This window comes from Micropterus salmoides, unplaced genomic scaffold, assembly GCF_014851395.1.
Source record: "Micropterus salmoides isolate LMB-PRFRI ecotype aquatic unplaced genomic scaffold, ASM1485139v1 Ms_hic_scaffold_8, whole genome shotgun sequence".
Taxonomy (NCBI): domain Eukaryota; kingdom Metazoa; phylum Chordata; class Actinopteri; order Centrarchiformes; family Centrarchidae; genus Micropterus; species Micropterus salmoides.
Genome location: NW_024044570.1, coordinates 16,476,480 through 16,495,243, shown reverse-complemented (window position 1 = coordinate 16,495,243; position 18,764 = coordinate 16,476,480). Strand labels below are relative to the sequence as shown.

At 39.2% G+C, this 18,764-nt stretch overlaps 1 pseudogene; it reads right to left on the bottom strand.

Annotated features, from left to right (window-relative positions):
• Nucleotides 1-16,751, bottom strand: part of LOC119893915 — a 36,424-nt pseudogene extending 19,673 nt beyond the window's left edge.
• Nucleotides 16,752-18,764: the final 2,013 nt, after the last annotated feature.

Sequence of the window (18,764 nt, the reverse complement as noted above, 5' to 3'; positions counted from 1 at the left end):
AAGTTTTTAAAGTACGCACCCTGTAAATTGTGAAAAATTAGTTAAAATCATACTTTCAATTCAAAATGGCTGGCTGCCTGTTGAGTTTAGGGTATGGGTTGTGGAGGCTTTTTTGTGTGTCTTGATATTATACAAGTCTCCACAAAATTTGGTGCATGTAGATTGAATGCCGCGCGGGGGCAAATTCTTTCCAATTTTGTAGGTGGTTTTTGCCACGCTCATGTCCGAGACCCTTAAAATATGTAATTTAGGCTGTCAAAAGTGTGATTTATTTGGGAGAAAGAATAATCCTTACACTTTAAACAGGGTCCTTGCATGTTTCATGCTCGGGCCCTAATTAAAACCACTCTTACTAATAACTCCATGAGGACTGTCCATTCCTGCTGGTCCACCCCTGTGTTACCATCTAAAACACCGGTATCCAGGACACTGACTACAGGTATCATCGTTTAAAGTCTGTATTCACAACAAACAGGCATTTCGGCGATTAGCTCAAGGTTGTGCAGCATGGAAGACATGATGACTTAAATATACAATATGTCTAGAAACTTGAATTTAGCTTGTAGGCATATGTTCAAGTATTCATCCACAGGGTTCCCAGACTGTGACAGTGCAGCAGGGTTCATGAACTGTCTCATTTTCACAATTACCTTATTTAATTTAATGTATAGGTATATATTTACAGTATATTCTGTATGAGGATTGCTAATTCTGCAATAGTTTCATTTTATAATACAGCTAAACAAAATGATTGTATGATTTTAGCATACATCATTTCATTAAATCATTGTTTGTAAAACCAATAGAAAGCATCAACTACAGCATCAATAAGATCTAAAAATATCCTACCATTTGTGACAGTTTTCCTTTGGAGGGATGACCTCCCCTTCTTTATAATGGTTCCCTTCGTTATCATAGCAGCCACATTCATGCTTTGACACACATTTCATGGTAGCTTCTTCCAAATAAGATCGTTCAGGTGGGCATCTTGGATAGCAGCCTTAAAAAAAAAAGTTACTGTAAATTGCAAAACTAGCATAGGATAGATACAGATGGACAGTAGCGTAAACCACATGACATTCTCTGAGCGGTGAAAGTTAATAGTCACCACAGTAAGCACAATTGCTTTACTAGAAAAGAGCATGCATGGTCAGCTCTCCCAATATAATTATAACCTATAACATACATACACAATCATGTCATTTATACCTTCTAATGGTGGAATTTTATTGTAGCAGATTCCTGAGGGATTCCTGCATGTCTTCATGCATGGTTTTCCACAAGACTCATAGTGCCATTCACACTCTCCGTCATCGTTGTAGTAATCACAGAATAGAGCTACAGAAACAAAAGAAAGCAACATTAACAACATACAAGAATTTCATAATTATTAAAAGATCATGTATAAAACCTTCATACTAATATGACACTCAGGCTGTATTTGTAAATGTTATAATTACAGTTTTCTCCATTAATTAAACACTATAACCAGGCTTTTAATCCATTGCTTAAACACTATAACCAGGCTTTTAAACTAAAATTTCAACTTCATTTTTCAAAAAGCACACCCATTTCTCTAAACTCTTCACACAAATCCCTTCATTTCTCATTGCCTACACCATGTGGTAATTGAGAAAGCACTGACATTCAATATTGTTCACTCAATTAACACAGGGTGAGCTCAATTAGCACACAACTAGGTGGAAACACAAACAGTCAAAATTGATAACAAAAAAAGCAGAATAGATAAATAAAACGTCCAGAGTCAGTTCAATCAGTTTTGGAACAGTGGATCTGAAATCTGAAGGAAGAGGTGTAGGACACCTGAGAGGAGGAGGAGGATGAGGAAGAGCAGTATGGAGAGGAGTAAGAGGTGAAGGAAGAGGAACAGTAAGAGTAGGAGGAGGCAGAGGAGGAGTAGGTGACAAAGGAGGTGGAGAACAAGAATCTCTGGCCTGTCCCAGACCAAAGACAGGATGCTGGGGCAGAATAATTAGTTGTCTGGTGTATTGTACTGTACAGCACACTAAGGAATAAAAAATGTGCACATGCTTATATTTATTTCTTTTGTTCATTGTGTGAAAAGGTTTTTAAGGGGGAGAACCACAAGCACCATTACTTATAACCTGTTTTTGTAGTATTGTTTTGTATTTATCTCAGCAGTGTGAGACTGTGTTGTAGTGTTCTCAATGTTATGGGTGCTGCATAGTCTGCCCACCAGAGGGCGCCCTACAGCTCCCCTGTTAACCACACTGCCTCAGCACAAAAACCACAGAAGAATACAATCAGAGCCTACCGAAGTGATTTTGCAAATCCAACTATAGCGAAGGAGTCCCGCCCTCCTCTGACTCTGATTGGCTCAGCACGACGATGATGTTTCTAGAAGAAAACAGAAGGTTTTCGCTCTTCTGCTGTGTTGAGCAACTTTGTTCGAAATTGTCAAACCGAGCAAAATAGTTGCGGAGGTTGAGAAGAAACATTAACGTTTTTTTGGGCCACTAAGATGCGGCAGCCACTTGGGGGATGAAAGACATGCGAAGGCAGCTAGCAATACTATAATTTTAACCCCTTGCTCTGATTTAATGCAACGGCTTGAATTAAAATAGAAGTAAGCTTTGACTCAACATAATATCGCCCCTTTCAATGGGTAAAGTCCCACTGATTCGTCAGACCATATTAATGTTCATTTGAATTAACCAGATAAATTCTGATGGTTTATATCAGCGGTTCTTCTACACCTTGACCAGGTTGCTGCACCCCCAAACCCCCTCTTCCTAGGTTTGCTCATATATATCTCTATATATGTTAATTTTATTTTATTTTTTTCCAAAACTTATGAAAGGCAGGCAGCCGATATTGCTGAAGGTGTAATAAACATCAAAATATGATGATTTGTTTCTATGATGACAAGCAGCACAGTGGCCCTGTTACACCAGTGAACACGGCCGAAGTCACAGCTACGGGGTTTCACTCTGTGACACTCTTGAAAGTGACAGTTTTAAATCAGTCGCTCTCTCTTTACCCACTCACTGAGCAAAAATCTCTGATATTCAAAAAAGCTGATGGGTGAGCTACGTAAACGTCATCGTCACGCTGAGCCAATCAGAGGCAGAGGAGGGTGGGACTTGCCTTCGCCATAGTAGGAATCGCAAATTAGCCTAACGGAGCCAGCTTGCCCGCTGTATGTTAAAACACAGAGAGGGCTGTGTTAGTGGTGATTTGGTTCTTCATCTAGTTAATTTCATGACTTAAATAATTATAATAAAAACAGACCCAATCTCTTCTCCTGAAAACATTCATGACTTGCTAATAACCCTCCCGTTTTTCACTGCCCTCTCCCGGCTTCCTCCTGGCTCAAAGCAGTTAAATGTTACGTTAGTTGGGTGTTGGAAGCTACGCTGCTGACAAATGTGATTGTAGATTTATTTCAAACAATGTGGCAGTTCAAGTAAACGGTCCACATTTATCCCTAGTTCATCACTTCTAAATATTCTTCTAAAATCACGTAACGTTACAGCAGCTAACGCAGCCCTTTGCTAAATTAGCCACAAAGCTAATGCAATGTTTGTCAGTGGAAGAGCGCTAACGTTGAAATGAGCCATTAAACTGGTGTATTTTAAATATACCTGCCAGCCGGAGTCTGTAGTCATTATCGGTGTGTTGATTGATTGATGATTAAACCAGAGCAGACAGTGTGTGCTGAACAAGAATCTTACGGCTTCCATTATCTCCTCTTTGTGTGATGTTATATATCCTGAAACTGAATTGTTTGTCAAGTTTTCCCTCTCATATAATTGTAAACATCCAACGAAAATATTTTACTATATAGATACAGTGATAAACAAATGACAGTTTCTTCTCTTGACAGAAAGTGCAAGAAAACTCAATATCAATTCTAAATCATTATCACTTCTGAGTCAAGTAACGGGCAATACAAATTAATTAACATACTTTACAAAGTTGAGATAACCCAGCTTTTTTCAGAGCGCTATGAAATATTTTTTTGTGTTCAACTGTGCTCTGGTATGACCACGTCAGTAACGTTATGTGGAGGCAGGCCAGTTAATCAACTAACTAAACAACGTTACCGTTACCGTATTATAAGCTGTTGCTAAATGCCAAGTAGTAAGATGTTGAGTAACGTTAACGTTAGTTAACATACAGCCCTTCTATTGTAGAGACTAATGTTAATTACCTGAAATGGCTGGAACGTTATATATATTTGTAAAGGAGTTTTTTTTACTGTGGAAATTTTTCATTGGTGATGAATACATTTTATTATGTGTTGTCATGGAATGTGAACAGGCGAACTGTATTGTGTTATGCAAGAAGCGTTTCTGTTATTTAGCACGGCCTCACAGATATTAATGGGATGGACATGATAACAGAAAAACCTGCCCATGTGCTACACTTCAACAGCAGCACAACAAACTGCAGCTTCCAAAATTATCATACTTATTATTAGTTATTTTAGCAAAATACTGAAAATAATCATTTTCATGAAGGAAGGATTTATGGCAGGAATGTTGGATTTGACTGTATTACTTTTTAACTAGATATAATTAATAAACTGGTAACTAAGTCTTACTATTTCTCTAAACTATTTCTCACAAAATTAAACTCACGACGTGTTTGAGAGAAGTATTTACATGGCCATTATTTTGTAAACTAATAAAAAGTTGGTGTTCTTGTATTGTGTGTGTGCGTATTAAGGAATATAGAGAGTGCTGCTTTCATCATGCCCATAAGCACCTGACTGGCAAGAGCAGCTATTGTACAGGTGAGTCAAATATATTATGAAATACTGTAAAAAATCAGCATTTGATGATGATGTTGTTTACTGGACTAGTGGGAATTAATTATATTGTTTGTTAAATCTGCTCCCGCAGGATCAAAGTGATTGTTGAGTGACACTACATTATCTGGATTATCAACATTAGGGTTGGTATATTTTACTTTTAATTATTTAAGAGTATTTGGACTTAATGCTTTTTACACTGCATAGATTTGAAAGACTTGAGTTAAAGGCATTTTAAGGACCATACAGGAATGTTTTGGCTTCATTATTAAAAGCAAGTTAAGGGTCTCTTCCTCCCTCAGTGGTACAGAATAAATAAACCATCCTGTGTGTTAGATACTGTGTACCTGCAGACAATTGCTGTCTTGCTAATCAGACATATGGTGGATAAAAAAAATACTACATTGCTTCTATAGGAGCCAACAACATTTCACAGTGGATGACATTTTTAAATGAAAAGAAGCAATTTACAGCTGTCACAGATTGTTTTTGATACCTGAATTATTGGCAGTGATCAATTTTTTACTATAGACTGTGTGAAATGCTGTTATTAACGTATTATAACTCCTTTATGGTCCTTGAGCTATTTATTACCTGACTGAAATCATCATCATAATACTGTGTCAATGCAGTGGTCCATGTCTCAGGTAAAAACTTTGCCATGTAGCCAGCCGTCCTGCTTTAAAAAGTAGCCTAATTGATTCATTATGTTTTTCTGTGAAGGCCCAAGTTAAAAACTCTGTATCAATCTACATACATTTGTGTTTATGTGTTTGTAGGCTTGCAAAGTAGAACATATGCAAACTATTCTACTGCAAGCTTGACAATACACAACACAACTGATTGCCCACATGCAGAAGGTCTCACAGACAGGCAAGACAGCAGAGGCACTGCGGACATCCTAAGGGGTTACGACCTCCAGGTGAGTTTAAGATTAACTTTGCCATAGCCACAGTGTTCAGTCAACACAGATTGGGACAAATCTACTATTAATAGTGACATTTTATTGTTATTGATGAGATGACTAGGATGATAAAGCCAACTACTTTAAATTGGCATGACAGAGAATCCTCACTTTCACTTTCATTTTGTGTACTGAGTAGGGGTGTAACAATACACCCAACTTACAGTTCGGTTTAGATCTAAATTTTTGAACCACGATTCAGTTCATACCTCGTTTTTTCCTCCCATGATGCCTCAATCATGACTGGATCAAAATTGTCACGTGACACGCAGCTGGAAGACAATGAAATTGGTCCAAGGTGTAATATTTACAAATTCTAGGCCTACAGCTTTCACTAACTTTAGAGTGTTTTTTTTCTTGTGACATACTTTACTTAGGCAGGCCGGCCAGGTATATTTTCACCTGCCAAAGTATATTTGGCAACCCACTTAAACAATTTGCAGAGAAACATAGAGAGAGATGTTATCTGATATTACGTTAAGGAAACGGAGGAAATGTTACATTGTGGAGCGACAGTGAACGCACCACTGCAGATGTCACTCACTAACATTAGTTTCGGTTTTGATCCACATGCTGCGCACATTAAAACTGAATCACAAGTTTATTAAACACGGCGACTTTATGAAACGTACTGCTCATGGAGAAAGTCAGGAGAGACACATACAGGGAGAGATAGACAGGAAGAGGCAGAGCAAGCCAGCGTGTCTGTCGTTAGAGACCAGAGGTGGAGGCCAGGTGTGTTTGAGTGTGAGGAGAAGAGCAGAGGAGTAGATTCAAGTAAATAAATACTAAACTAAGGTGGAAAATTACCTACAATAACCTGCTGTCAATACAAATGCAATATACACCGGTACCGTCCGCTGCCGCCACAATTGCACTGTCTTAATGAGAGCTTAACAGTCCGGGGAGTGGGTGTGTCGCGGATCTACTTCTCGGATACGCGACACGAGACTATAGACTTTGTGTCTTGTGTGACTTGTGTCGCGGTTTCGGTTTCAGAACAGAACTGCTTAGTGCTTAGCATGATTTATTTTACTTTTTATCCATCCAAGAGACCAAGCCAATCCATGATTGATCCCTGTAGGCTACAGTCTACTGACAGTTGCAGAGAAACAGACAGAGAGAAATGTAGTGTGGGCCTCCTCCACATGCAGTTCACCTGTAGTTGTACCTACATAGCCTATTGGAATCGCGGGTGAAAAAGTCCAAAACGCAAGCTGTGTTTTTTGGGCTATAAAACACAACTGCTGAAAAAGAAAGTTGAAGACAGATAACAGCCTGTATGTGTCTACCCCTGTATGATGCAGAAAGAGGTGGGTCAATGTGTATTATGTGTGTAAGAAACAGAAGTGTAGGTGTGTGTGGGAATATCCAAATCCCAAAATTGATTTTCTACCCAATGAAGTAATTACTTACTGCGCTGGCTTTACATTTTTATTGTTGTGTTTAAGGTAATGGTTGTCTTCTATTTCTAACCCATTGTTTTAATTACTGCCTTTCTATAAATTTCACTTGTCTTTTAGGTATTTGCAGTTAAATGAATGTGTTATTATTGTAGGTGCAGTAGCTCATATCAGCCAAATTGATCAGGCTCTACTTATAAGTGCATTGTTTGTATTTTGCAGTGCGAAGATGAATCAGACATTGCTGACACTCCTCACTGTGGTCACTGACAACGCTCCTGGTGCAGTCTGCTTCAACCATGACAGCGTTTCTGTTGTAGTCGAAGGTGAAAATAGTTGTAAATGATGCAGGTTGACAGATACACTGTTGTTTGGGTCGATATATGCTTTGAAATTACACTATCCATATAAACTTATTTATTTTATGTTCAGATTTGTTCAGATAGTAATAATAATAATAATTATATATAATATAATAATAATAATAATAATAATAATATTATTATTATATAATAAATATTATTATTATTATGTTTGTGAAGTGCATTACCACAGAATGTGTGAGATGAGTGCTATAGGGCTTGTAGTGCTATACCACAGATTCTATGGTATAGTACCACAGATTGGTAAAATACCGCAAAGCCTGAGGTACAATCCTGTGGTAAACGTCCCAAAATACCATACAAACCTGTTCCTGTGGTACTGTACGTGTGGTACAGAAAAAGGCAGAGTGACAGCAGCTGTAGACAGGTAGGGAGACAGCTTCACACAATATATTGGAAATTCAGATAAACCCCTACCGCAACGTGACATTAATAGTTATATCAGCTGCAGGTTGAACTAATCCATGCTCTTTACATGGTACATTTACTGCATTTAGCCGACGTGCTACAGCGTTAGCGCGCCTGCTGCTTTCAGTAACTATCTTTACTATCTGTGTATCCTTCACCGGAGGCTCAGCAATATCAGCACAGCTACATGTATTGGATAATAATGAAACGGGTAGTGAGCTGGACTGAATATTATGAGATTGTGCCAGACTTAATAATAATAAGACCACAGTAAGTAACTTTACTGTAGTGGTAATGCACTTTTATCCAAATGCACTTTTTTTACAACTGCTATTCACGTCAGAGTTCGCACGCCTCTGGAGCAACTAGGGGCTAGGTTTCTTGCTCAGGGACACAACGGTGGATGGGTCACAGTGGGAATTTAACCCAGGTCTCCCACACCATCTGTCTTATCCATTGCTCCATCACCACCCCACATGTGCATAGCTCTTCCTCTTGGCTGTTGTCGCTGTGAAGTTGCAATATTGTATATTATGTGGATCACGTTAGTTACAGCGACTGAGAGGTGGAGAAGCTGTGTACCTGAGTATCGGTAAAACCACAATAAACCAGACCTGAACGTTACGAAGCAAACAGCGGCAGGTCCGAGCTACTGTAGCGTTAGCTGGCTGCTCCTGGCTGCATCACTATAGGCTAACGTTGGTAAACAAATTGCTCCACATTTGCTTTTTACATTTACATGCTTTCTTGCAGGCTAAATCACAGGATACACAGGATAGTAACATGGGTCGTGTAAGTTGATGAAGTAATGTGGAAAGCTAACGTGACTTTCTCTGTGTTTCTCAAGCTTTACAAATGCTCACTTTGTCCTTACTTGACATCAACTGAACCTGTTTTGTTTGATGGGCTTCAGCGCATAAAACTTATTATTTTGTATGCTTACGTGGAGCCTGTGTTTTGCTGTGAGCCGGTTGTTTTATGATGTTAGTGGACTGCGTGTTGTTAGCTGCCGTGTTGTCGCTGTAGTACGGGAGAGGCTTGGGAGCCCGCAGAGGGCTGAATCCGACCCAGAGTCCTCACATTAAAAGCAGAATAGTGGCTGATGCAGGCAACGGAAAACAGGCGTGTGGTTCATTTACAAGTGAGTTTTGAGCCCACTGACAATAAGGCAATGAAAATATGATTAATTTCATTGAAATACTTACATATTGTCCCTTTAAAGAAACAAATAAAACACTCACGGCAGATTGTGGGAGTTCTCCATTTCACGCAGGCTCCAGCCCTGCTACAGGCTGCTGCGTAGGCTGCGACAGCTGAGCAGAAACACTCACAGTCTCCCCTGTGTTGCAGGAACATGTGTCTCTCACACAGGCTTCATGATAGAGTTTTGGATTCACCTTATTAAAAAAAAAACAATTGTAAATGTAAGTAGAGGCTAAATTATATTCTGATAGCTAATTTTACGTAAAGTTATTATGTAGACAGTTTAATGATGACCATGTTTGCAATTACATGCCATGTGACACTTTTCTTACCTTTGAATGGCAACTAGCAAATATTTCACTGGTGACAATGCTGCAGTGTTTTAATGCCCATGCCTGTCTGTGTGAGTACAGACTGCAGGGATTTTTTAGTGTATCCGCATTGGGGCAGGTAGGTGACACTTTCCAGCTGTTTCCAAACTTAAAGGCATCAACCACAACTTCTTTGTTTCTAGTGGTGAAATCGTTCTGGATATTCCCATCATAATTCCCACACATACCACAGACTTTTCCCTGGATAAAAATAAGATGTAGTTAATTTGTAAAATGGCAACATTTACTTGAATACCGGTATATCTGCTCACACACCTGGAACGTGGAGCTGAGTTTGATCATGAGTGTTGTCTTTTTATTCCAAATTAGAACAAGACCATTCTTTGCCTCAATGACAAGATATATACCCATAGTGTTGACATGGAAGGGTATGTCCTCTCCTTTGTCTTGTTTGATAACTTTGATATTTTCCTCTGAAAGAATAATTTCATTGTTCTGAAAGAAACAAAACATGCAAAGTTATTTTAGCATTTAAAAATGATTTTAAATGCATAAAATGGTGTTCTGTACCCCTAAGTAGAGCTTGATAGCAGTGGAGCAGATGCTTTCTGTTGTTCCACATGGGATGCTCTCAGTCAGGACCCTGAAGGTGCCATCTGTATCATCCCCACAGTAATCCTGCAAGATACTGATGTCAGTATCACAAGACTGACTTTTCAAATCACAGACTAAACAGAAATTGGTACTATACCTGAGAGACGATGTAGCCACAGTCCCCATTAAAGGAGAATCTATTTTCATCAAAAGTGATGTAATGCCCTTCTCCATATATGGTACACATTCCTCCACACTCATTATCTGTACATTTCCATATCCTGCTTTTGCAAGTGCTATGATTTAAATAGATGAAAAAATGTCAAGATGTTATATATCTCCAATAAAAAAACACACACAGTAAGCTAAACAAAGCACCACATTACTGTAGAAAGGATTAAAGGACTCACCAGGTATTGCATTTCACAGTGACAGTCTCTCCAGAATTATAAGATTCTCCATTATATGTGCAGGGACATTGATCGTCCTTAATACATCCTCCATTACCATCTGACAGTAGGCCAGCTGGACACACACAACCTGAGATACAATGTGTACTGACCTAAACACCGTAACAGCAATGTATTAACATGTCATCCTGCTGCTTTAGTTAACGTTAATGTGTTGAATATTCAGTAAAAGTAATGAGTCTCAGTCTTACACAAACTGTGTCCAGTGTCTGGCAGCTTTTTTGACACTCAGATCCCTGCGCACCTGGCTTTGCGCTTGAGCAGTTGAAGAAAACCATTGGATATGTGCATGCTGATGACAGTGAGGATGATAGTGTGTTACAAAGGACGCAACTGTATGCTTGCTGTTGCTCATACTACACATTGCTATAGAAGGAATACTATGTTAAAAGGCTGAGTGCTTTGTACCTACATTCACTTATCTGGGCTCCTGTACAGCTTAGTTTTCCACTGTGGCAAGAGCTGAAATGCATACAAAGACAGGTAAAGTGGAAAGAAAAAAACTTTTTCCTGTTAATTTTTAGGATCTGCAATGTTCCTCAATCAGTAAGTCATTGTCCACAAACAGGCTAACTTGACATCTGTCTTTTAGGTCTGATGATAAGAAAAGAGCAATAAAGCATTTGCTTTAGTGAAAAGAATAAAGAGAAGGAAAGTTACAGACCTCTCTACCATCAGCTGACTAATAACACCATAAGATGCCCCCCAAAAAATCATAAAAAACATAATATTGAAATCCTCACCATGATTGTCCTTGAATCGTCATCATTTGCCCAGGGTGTATCACCGTGTCTCCCACATAACAGGGGCATTGTAACTCTGACACACACACTCCCTTCTCATTTAGGTAAGTTCCTTCAGCACAGCCGCAGCCATCAAGCGGGGTGAATTCAACCTCACATGATGGGTCTGACTGACTAAGAGAGCCACAGGTGCGACCACAGCTTTTCATTTGGTAGTCATATGCAAAAGTAGAAGGGCAGCCAGTTGTGTATTTCTCTTTTGAAAAGGAAACAGATTCACTTTAAATATACATCCATGTGGACTGCATTTATTTCACATTTGATAGTTTGGGCTTAACTTACGGCATATGGTGTCCCTCCATCCATTTAGTAAGAGCCCTTTAGTAGCACATGCATAGACATAGGAGGATATTGCAGCACACATGCAGTCCTCACTGTTTTCACAGCTGCAGGTGTCATATACAGGACTGTGGAGAGGAGCAGCAAAAACTGAATAGTTGGAAGTGAATTGTTGAAATGAGCAGTTGTTAAAAACATAAAACACACACACACACACACACACACACACACACACACACACACACACACACACACACAATAAATACATACTTGTGTCATGGGGACTTGTCATTGAAATAATGCATTCTCTAGCCCACTACTCTTACCTTAACATCACAACTATGTGCCTGACCCTAAAACCAAGTCTTAACCCTCAAACAGCCCTTTAAACTGGGGGGTCCAGCATTTTGGTCTCCCCATAGAGGTCAGACCCGACAAGGATAGTGGGCTTGTGTGTTTTCTTAGACCTACAAATATATTAAGACATGTCCACACACATTAGAATGCATACAAAAAGAAATACTTACAGTTTGATAGTCTTGAGGGTTTATTGTAGAATGGCATTGAGAGAAAATTCCTTTTGGGTCTGTCAGCATGGAGCACCAGTGTTTGGCATATTTCTCTACAAAAACAAATAAACATCACTGGTAGAGTGTTGTGAAGAATGATATTAAAATATGGAATGTGGTCTGTCACCTACCATTGTCTACACTCAAAATGCAGGGGTCCCTAAGTATGTTTGTCACATCAGGGCAGCTTGCTTTGGTCTTCCATGTGTTGGCAAATGTCCAAGCTGTTCCCTCAATCAATCCATTTGTGCTTTTGAAGTCATCAGCTCCCACATTGTTAAAATTTCCGCAAAGGCCTGGATAAAGACAATGACTTTGACTTACTACTTAATTAAATTCTCACTACAAATATACACTAAGGTGGATATTTGACACTATAATCAAAAGTGCTCAAAAAGTAAAACACACCGTTCAGTTTTCCTTTATTTGAAACACTGGCTTTGATGTAGACCTGCATAATGGGTGTGAGCTGAATCTCAAGTTGAAGCCCATAGGTGGTGTGGATTACAATGAAGAATGTCGATGGGCTGAAGACTGTGATGTCATCTGCGCAGGAAAAAACATTTTGAATAAAGAGAATGTTTTTTCAGCAAACTCATTTATATCCTGACTTTATAGAAGAATGCACACCAAAAAGAAACAACCACTTACCCCTGTAAAAAGGCAGGTGAGAGGTCATTTTGTTATAAGTAACCTGTCCATTGGCCTCAACCACAATCATCTGCAATTGAAAAAATACCGAATGGCACATATAAATATACAGTTAATATGTAAAAACTTCTGAGTAAATCTCAAACTTTCCAACAGATATAAGAGACCCATATATACTGTAATTTTACCACTTGATTAGGCAGTAGTAGAGTGACTGCAGTCAGGCAAGTTGTTTGATCTGATTTTTCACATTTGACCAGGTCACCAAGGACACTGAAAGTCCCATTAGTTTCCTAATATCGCAAAGATAAAAATGCACTTAATTACAAACGGTTTGCTTATTTACAAATATTGTCATTTTGTTCGAATTTCAGTCTAAATGCCTCACCTTGGTGAGGACATAAGAGCAGAGTCCATGAAACGTGTATGTTTTATAATCATAGGTGGAGATGTGGGAGCCACCCAGTATGGAGCAGATACCAGGACAGTTCATTTGGTTACAGATCCACTCCCCCTGGTCACAAGTGCTGTCAACAGAGTTCAGTCAGTTCAACTGGACAAAGCCACATAAACATGCATGTTGTAAATGTAAACATTATAATAAAGTGAATACAGTGAAGTAATTACCATTTTCTACATGGACTTGAGTATGATTCGCCTGGTTTGTATGGCTTGCCATTATGTAAGCAGGAGCACTGGTCAACAGCAACACACCCACTTTTTGTAATGTCATCGAAGACAGTCCCTTGGGAGAAAAACAATGACCTGATTAATCTTAAGCTTTCTTAAACTGCTCTACACATTGCAAACCCTGTTAGCGCAGTACATGTGTAGTACTGCAAAACATTTATTACCACTTGTTTTACTTGTTTTATCACCAGAGTGTCCCAAGGAGCCCAGTAGGTGTCATCGGAAAAAGAAATTGCCTTTGAATTGCTTAATTTGTGCTCTCAGTTACAAAATGTGCATGCATGAATTAACAGAACATATCTTAACATAAGTTTAAAGGATGTCAAAGTCAACAACATTGTTTACTAGGCAAAGAATATTGAGTATATCCACATATCTCCATTTAAAATGTAAAAAACTGCATTAAATCCAAGCACCTTATTTGGATTTTATTGTCGGTGGCCTGTCAACTTTCAATGTTTTTAATAAGGCTACAGAGTTGTACACCTAACTGATTGCAGCCAAAAATATATACAAAGATGAGTTTTGAGAGGACAAGCACAAAGGTAATGAATGTGATAAGCTCATACATGAAGTATGTCTTTTAGGCAAGTAAATACCAAAACACAGGTGCTGGCTTGCTGCTAAAACTACAGCTTCATTTTGTAACATTTGCTGCTCTATGTACAAATATGATCTGTGCTGGTTTTAAAATCAGGAAACTTACCAGATGGACAGAAGCATCCATCTATGCAGTGATCATCACACACTTGGCTTCTCTGGAGGTTGCTGCAGGAGTCAGAACAGGGACTACCACATTCCTTATACACCATGTTGAAAGGGCATGTTTTTTCTATTCAACACAAATCAATTTTACAATTTTACAATTTCAAAACTGTGATTCTGATACAAATACAGTGAAAACATCAAAGCCCGAATATGTAAATGTTTTGACTGCTGTTCTTACCACACAGTTGTGCACTCTTCCATTGCTGTGGTTTCCCGCCTGCATGAGCACACTGACGGGAGTACTCTGATATGGTTGGACACAAGCATGACGTATCATTGCTGTTACAGTAGCACAGGTCCTCCACACAGGCTTTGACAAAGGAGTCAATATCAATCAGGTTTTGACAGCTGTGGAATGCAGGTTTTTTCAGCAGATTCTCACAGAGGGCTATCTGTGGGTCAAAGTATATTATTTATTTAAATTTAACACAAACCTAAATGTTAAAATGTAAACTATTTCAAGCAAATCCATTTTAACATACCTGATTTTCACACGTCTTTGGGGCTGTAGAGATTGCTTCGCAGTTTTCCGTAGGACCATTGACTTTCCATGCTTCCCCATAATAAGGAGTTATAGAATTCCCTGTTTCTGAGGGGGAAAAAACATTTAAGCAAATGTGAGTACTTTACGCAGTTTGTTTTAAGTTTTATTATTTAGTATTTACCTGAATCAGTGAACTCATTATAACGCTGGACTCCGTTGAAGTCACCACACAGGCCACATGTCTGATTCTTGAATTTCTTATCCAGCTCAACCTTAAAACCAGGGAAAAATTTCAAGTGATCTCAAGGTCTCAACAAGTGGTGTCCTAACTACCTAACAATTTTTGTAGTTTCCTTTCTTTTTTCAACCAAATCAAACAAGAATGAAAAGTTTGAACATCCACATGATAACTTAGCGAACTGCTGATGAAGACTGTGTGATTCGATGCAGAGTAAGTGGGCCTTAATTGTTAAGATTAAGATTGTTTTGACAACTACTGTTTCAAGCTGTCAGGCTTAAATTTATACTCCTACTTTTTGTGCTCCTTGTTGAAGGAGTAGCCTTCCTGAGGACATGAGATGTCCTTTTAAAAGAATACTCAAAACTGAACATTCCCTATTGCTTTTTAAGGTAAGTAAGGAATATTGTCTGAATAGTTGCAATGGCGTGGTTGAAAACCATTGGTTGTCAATTGTTTTCTTTAACATATGCATTTAATGCATGCAAAATGCATTTTTAACAGCATCCCTGGTAATATGATGTTTGGTCTTACTTTATAGACTTTTCTAACAACTCAATGAGTCGAGTAAATCTGTTTATCATCAAAGGAAAATGTCAAAGTGTCGATCAAGACACTGAACCCTCACAATTACTTCCCTTTAATTTACTGTGAATTAATTTAATCACCTGAGTCATTTCACCAATCTCTTGAATAGCAGTAAAACTAAATACAGTACATATATTTCCAGAGCTTAATGTCTAAGCTCATCTGTAAGATATCAAAATAATAATAAAAATCAATATCAGATATTATTTACACATAAGTGCAATCAGGTTTGATGACGAGCAAGATGGATAAACATACCCAAAGGGAGTCTTCTTCATTCCACATGATGACCAAACCCAGCTTTGACTCGATTTTGACATAGGAGACAATTCTTTCAATTGAAATGCCAACCTGGCTGAATGGTATATTGACACTAGAGGAAACAAGAAAAAACTTTCCAGTAAGATGACCAGACAATAACCATCACTGTCACCAAGTACATCAGCTGATAAAAAAAGTTATCAAAGCAGACTCACAGTTTATCATTGACTTTGATGGAAGTATTGACTAACTCCACAATGACCCCGTCCAGTTTCATAGTGACCTTCTTAATGGTGGGGACCCCATTTATCTCATGCCTTTGCAGCTGAACATTGAATGCCTCGTAGTTGCTCTTACACTGGGACACAAGGATGTAGTTGCAAGTGGAGGGAAGCTGGAAGAAATCTCCATCGAAAGTCTTAAATTGGTAATATCCCCATGTGCTGCAGCACTGGTCGTTGTGAGAGGGGCTAACTTCTAGTTTGTGGAGAAAAAAAACATTCATTACACTGTAGTTCAAATAGGACATGATTTTTGGTTTGTTGTCTTTAACAAAAAACTAATTACCTGTAATTACTGGCATTTTGGTCACCGGATGAAACATTTCTTACAAAAGAGAAAGACATTTATATAGTCACTGGACATGATCAAAATATCAGACAAAAGGACACTGTTGTATTATCCATTAATTAACCTTTATACTTGATGGACAGTGCAGGACAATAAGTTTGGATCTGATACAGTATGAATAAATACAGTGTCCCATACATACCACTGGCCTCTCCAAATAGTACAAGGCAGAGGGTTAGCCATGGTATCACCCATCCAAATGGCATCCTGGCTGTTCTCATGATCATTGATTCCTGTCCTTAGAGGGATCGAGCAAACGGACTTCAGTGTCATTAATATAGGTCATTGGGTGTTTGCAGTTAGGAGTGGTAAAAGATACATTATGGGTGTCAACCACTGTGGTTTTGTCTTCATTAAGATCACACCCATGAAGAGGGTGCTTATAATAACACTCTGACATGAAGCATCCTATTATTCACTCTGTCTACATAGCTCTGTTTAGGCTACTCTTTGGTAAACTTTAACACACACACACACACACACACACACACACACACACACACACACACATTTATATATCCTATAAGTATGACAAATATTTGAAAATGAACTGCCATACAGCAGTTGCAGTTGATGAATGGGTTGTGGCTCTGTATACATATAGTGAGGGAAAAAACTATTTGATCCTCTGCTGATTTTGTACGTTTGCCCACTGACATAGAAATGATCAGTCTATAATTTAATGATAAGTTTATTTGAACAGTGAGAGACAGAATAACAACAAAGAAATTCTGAAAATCATGTCAAAAATGTTATAAATTGATTTGCATTTTAATGAGTGAAATAAGTGTTTGACCCCCTCTCAATCAGAAAGATTTCTGCCCCCCAGGTGTCTTTTATACAGATAACTATCAGGGTTGAGGGTGAGCGCCCAAATGCAAGACTCAGGAGCGGAGATACAGTTCAGGGACTTTAATCCATAACACCGAGAAGGCAAAACAAGGCTTACAAAGTGCAGGGACTGGCAACATCCAAAATCGACAGCACAGCAAAGGCAGAACGCTCTTCCTAGGTGACAGGGATCAGGACTAACGAGACAGGCAGAGAGACAGAAGAGAAATATAACTGACAAACTAACACAGACACAAGCTGACAGATCACCAATAACTACAACAAACAGGGAAAACAGACTGAAGCTGGGAGTCAACTGTAAAGTCTACTCCACCTCCAGGGGACCGACCACTGTCAGTATCCACAGCAGATGTGAGGAGAGTCCTGCTGAGAGTGAATATGAGTAAATCAGCTGGGCTTGATAATATCCTGGGCTGTGTGCTAAAGACCTCTGCCAATCAGCTAGTTGTTATTACTGACATTTTCAACATCTCACTGTCTCAAAAGGGGATTCCCACCTGCTTCAAGATAGCCACCATTGTTCCTGTAATTAAAAAGTCTGCAGTGTCTAGTCTGAATGACTACCGCCCTGTGGCACTCACCCCCCTTTTGATGAAGTGCTTTGAGAAAATGTTTCTTCAGCACATAAAAAACAACATCCCAGCCAGCCTGGACCCTCACCAGTTTCAATTCAGTTCAGTTAAATTTTATTTATATAGCACCAAATCACAACAACAGTTATCTCACAGCGCTGTTCATAAAAGAGCAGGTCTAGACCGTACTCTATGATGCTATTTACAGAAACCCCACAATTCCCACCAAGAGCAAGCACTAGACGACAGAAGCAAGGAAAAACGTCCTTTTAAGAGGCAGAAACCTCGAGCAGAACCATGGCTCAGGGTGGGTGGCCATCTGCCTTGACCGATTGGGGGTGAAGGAGAGAGAGGGAGAGAGAGAGAGAGAAGACAAGAGAGAGAGAGGGAGAGGGCGAGAGAGGAACAGAGAGAAAAAGAGAGGGATGGAAGGAGAGAGGGGAGGGAGGCAGCCTACACAATATACACACAGAGGTACAGACAGTAAAGGTGATGTTGCTATAAACTAAATGAAAAATGGTACAGATATTTATAGTAGTGTTAATGGTAACAATCGTAATGTTAATGATAATAACAATAATAATAATAGGACTAGTAACAATAGTTGTTGTAGCAGAGGGTGTCGAGCAGGAACACAGGGCAGCAGGTGACCCGCAGCCACAGATCCAGACTCCACAGCTCCAGAGCCAGAAAACCTGCAGGAAGAGAGGAGGAGAGAGGAGAGGGACGAGAAAGCACAAGACTACCGGAAAGGGGAGAAGTTGTGTTAACCCTGCATTCTGGGAGCGCAGTGCTCTGGTGGGGTAGTAAGGTACTATGAGCTC